Genomic DNA, 4,318 nt, shown 5'->3' with positions numbered 1-4,318 from the left:
AAAAAAAAAAAAAAAAAAAAAAAAAGCACAAGTGCTTTTCTGTACAGTATTGTCCTCGATAATGGCTGGTTTGTAGAAACTGGCAAAGAAGCCACATTAAAAGCAGACAAATCTTGAAGATGAAAAAGCTGTCACAAGACCATAGCAAAGCGAGAAGAAGGTAAGTTGTGTGTCCATTAATCCCCGGCATGACCTGTTGTCATCTCTGGGACCTAAAATTTACAGGAATAATCCAACTGTGGCATCACGAAACAGATAGCCAGCGGGTCCTTTCATTTTTGCATTTTGAAGTCGCACAGATGCCAGATGGAGATAAACACGCACTACCCACAGCTCCGGGGAGCACAGTGTGCTTTGAAGAAGTGAGTCAGGACAGGGACAGGGAGGGGCCTCAGAGCAGCGCGAGGCCTCCTGATAATGCAGTGAGGCTGGGGCTTGGAAGGAGGCTTTCCTGAGGGATGAGTGCAGCTGGAAGCAGGGCTCCCCTTAGTAGGACAGGGAAAGCCAAAGGACCAGTTCCTGAACTGGAGATCCAGAGGCAGATTGGAAGTAGCATTGGCTAGTAGCAAAGTTGAATTTTATTTCGACAGTCGAAGCTAGCTTGTTGAAGGCAGGCGTCCAGTAGGTGTTACTCACCTTTGCATCTTAATACAGAGGAAAGTGCCTGGTACGTAAGGAGGACAACAAAACACTACCATTTATGGACACTTATCCTGGGTGCTGTCTTATCCCCCGCTTTGTAGGGGTGAAAAACCCTGATCATGGAAAGTGAAGTCACAAACTAAATATCACACAAGTCCTCTTATTACCAAGTTCATTTTCTAACTGCACAGGCCATTGCAGTTGCCCTGAAGGAATAAAATGAGGTTTTGCAATGTTCTGGGGTCAATATTTCAATGTTTTCCGAACAGAAGACCTAGGAAACAGTGGAATTCGGGAATCTGAGATGAAGGCAGAATGGTTTGGCTTTTGTTCTTGTTGTTTTGGGGTTTCTTGAGACAAGGTTTTCCTATGTAGTTCAGGCTTAACTTGAACTCACCATGTAGCCCAGTCTGGCCTCAAATTTGTGGTGATCCTTCTGCCTCAGCCTCCTGAGTGCTGAGATTACAAGTATGCCCCACCACTCCTAGCTGGTTTAGCAGTTTTGCACATTAGTCTGCCACTGAGGTGATAAGAGTCTGAATTAATAAGCGGGGTTAGAATCCAAAGGAGAGGAGGGATGCGAGTCTCCCTGCAAAGGACAGGTGGGTGGCCTTGGAGACATGGACACTGACTGGGTATGGGAATGAAGGAAAGGAAGGCAGAGGATGTGGCATATGTGGTACACGTGGCTGGCGCCATGACGGGAAGTGGGGAGGTCAGGAGCTGATGCCGTGGGACTGTGCCGGCACCAACAGGTGATGTGTGCCATCCAGTGGGAAGGGCAGAAGCTCTTTGCTTGCTGTTGGAGCCTTGCTGTTCCACACAAAAGAAGCTGAAAACTCTGGACACTTTCCTACCTCATGAGACACAAATGGGTCCCACTGTGAGATTCTTGAAGAATTTTTCTCTCTGACAATAAAAAAACCTAGTCATAAAAACCTCTTTCTGCTGGGAGTTTCATATGCCAGGATGTGATGGAGGGAGCTGTGGAGCTGTCTTGCAGTCTTGAGGGGCAGAGCAAGGAAACAGGTGAGAGGGCGACTGAGAGCCCCAATGTGGGGGAGACCCAGGGGCAATGAAACTGTCTGGTTTTCCACTTATCATGAGAAGCAAAACCAAAACCCAAACTGGGTGTGGTGCATGTAATCCCAGCACTCGGGAGGCTGAGGCAGGAGGATTGCTGTGAGTTTGAGACCAGCCTGGGCTACATAGTGAGTTTCAGGTCAGTCTCAACTATGTAGTGAGACCCTGTCTCACAAAAAAAAACCAAAACCCAAAAAACCTCATCCAAACTGTCTTTTAGGTGGGTAGTCTGTTATTTGTAGCCAGAGCCTCTACACTGGCACAGACACTAGGCAGATCCGAGATTGCCTTGCCTCTTGTGGACATTTCCTTCCTTAATTAGCACAGTGGTAGAGAGCTTGCCTACCTGTTCAAGGGCCGATTTCCGTCCCCAGCATCACTAACCATCACCACAATAATAAACTAAAAAGCATGGATGGTAATTCTGGAATAACATCACGAGAAGAATAATAGCGTTATATTCACAGAAGCCTCATAAATAATAGGAGTTACCAAAAGGGGAAAAGGAGGCGAGGGAATGCACTTTGGATGCCGTTTCTAAAAAGTGAGGGCTTTTAAGCAAAAGATTCTAAGGGTCAAATAGCCTGGCCCAGAGCTGAGGCCAGTAGGTGTCTGTCTTGCTGTGTGCTTCTCCAGTGGTTAACAGGGCTTGTTAGGAAATCGCAGCATTCCCACAGTCCCTAGGTGCAAACCATGCACAGGAAGCAGCTTCCTCCCTCAGAGCTGCTGCTCTCTTCACTAGTTTCCTGCCACCTTCCTGGCAGTGCTGGGGTCTGCCAGCTGGAAGGCACGTTTGGCCTGATGACAGGTGCACTGACGGGAATGAGCTGGCTTTGGGCACCTTTGGAGTCGAGCAAGTACAGTATGCTTCTGGGAAGGGCCGAATGCCTGGCTGACTGAAAAGTAATTGATCACAGAATTGCAAAATGGGATTCCAAAGATACAGTGCAAATTAGATTCCACAAAAGCTAACCTGTTTTTATTATGTTCTTTTAAAAATCCATTTGATTTTTAGGTTTGCAAAATTATTCTAGAATTTAGTCCCAAATTCACCATCTAGTTCCTGAAGCTTCCTGTATCATATATAAAGTTTGGGATGAAATTCTTGTGAAAGAGAAAAGGAAAACAAAAACATGCTGTGTGGATTTTTGCCCCAACTGTGGTAACTGCTGCCCAGGGAAACCGTTTCTGGGATTCCATATTTGTCAGTGACTAAATCCTGTGCAAGATCCTGTAGGCATGAACTTGGGGTCTCTACTGAGACGCATATTCCCATGCTCTGCAGCAGCCTTGGGTTTCCTTGGAGAACAAACACAGAGACAGAAGGCCAGGCAAACAGTCCTCTTGCTAGAGGGGGAATCTCAACTAATTTGTCTTGGATGGTGAGATTCTGGGTGAGGGTCCCGCCTGAAGGACAGTGTGTATCATTCAATTTGAAATTCAATTTGAATGTCAGATGAAGGGGAATTTTTGGTTTGACTGTGTCTCAACATTGTGCACAGAATACTTACACTTTAGAAAATTACTCATTATGTACTGCGTCTGAAATTCTTTTTGCTTTCTGAGACTGGGTCTTGCTAAATTGTCCAGGCTGATTTCAGGCTCACAATTCCCCTGTCTCCACTTCCAACGCAGCTGGGATTTTAGACGCCCTGCAACAGCAGACCTGAAACCCACACGTAGCTGGGGACCTGTATTTGCATTTGCTAAATCTGGCAACCTGAATTCAGGGAGGAGTTTGTGTGCTCAGGGTGCAGCCCAGCCTGAGCTGTAGGGGCTGGGGGCCGATGGTGTGGCACGAGGAGGCTGAGGCTGATTCTGAAACCTAGGACGAGAAAAGGCTCTCCCTTTCCTTTTCTGTTTTTTACTAATCCCTCACTATCTCTGCTACTCTGCCTCTTTCACTCTTTACTGGCTTTAATACAAGTGAAAAAATTAATTCTCTATCACAGGGCTGTGGTCTTGGCATCCTTTTTACATCCCTGGTTCTGGATTTGAAACGAGGGGCTTGCCTGTCTTTGTTTTTCTCATCTCCCTGTTCCCTGAGTAAAGTGATTTCTGCTGGTGTGATCCCCAGGATTGATATTTCTCCTTGGTAGACTGGTTGTTTCTCAATGGAAAAGTGATTGCCAAATTTCTCAAATTCTTCTCGAGATTTCCAGGCCCTTTCAGGTTTTATTTCTGCTCATTGCTCCGTTGCCTGTACACCTTTCATCCACACATCACTTGCCCGAGGCAGAAAAAGCAGGAACCTTCATAATAGACGCAGAGACGAAGCTGCCCGGGGGTTGCAGCCTGGCATTGAGCTGCCTGCAGCCCTGAAGATTTGACATTGTGCACCGCGGGGTTTGTCCCTGTTCGTGACACACAGCCACGTAACACCTGGGGGTTGGAAACCATACCTTGTCAGTAGAGAGAAGCCCGCTGAGCTGGAGAGGTGGAGGCGGCCTCTGCTATGCGGTGAGCACAAAGGGCCCAAGGGCCTTGTGTTAAAAGTAGCAGGAGAGGGCCAGGGTTTAGCTCAGTGGCACCATGCCTGCCTTGCAAATGCAAGGTCCTGAGTTCAATCCCCTGTCCAAAAAAAAAAAAAAAA

General features: G+C 47.0%; 1 protein-coding gene and 1 pseudogene across 1 annotated transcript in view; one reads left to right on the top strand and one right to left on the bottom strand.

Annotated features, from left to right (window-relative positions):
• LOC104859339 overlaps nucleotides 1–4,125 on the bottom strand; it is a 25,631-nt pseudogene extending 21,506 nt beyond the window's left edge.
• Shroom3 (shroom family member 3) overlaps nucleotides 1–4,318 on the top strand; it is a 301,418-nt gene that overhangs the window by 52,638 nt on the left and 244,462 nt on the right. The window lies entirely within an intron of this gene.

Source organism: Fukomys damarensis, unplaced genomic scaffold (genome assembly GCF_012274545.1).
Source record: "Fukomys damarensis isolate Sample0158 unplaced genomic scaffold, DMR_v1.0_HiC HiC_scaffold_32, whole genome shotgun sequence".
NCBI classification, from domain to species: Eukaryota; Metazoa; Chordata; class Mammalia; order Rodentia; family Bathyergidae; genus Fukomys; species Fukomys damarensis.
The sequence above is the reverse complement of the archived record's forward strand: the minus strand, read 5'-3'. Positions and strand labels throughout refer to the sequence as shown.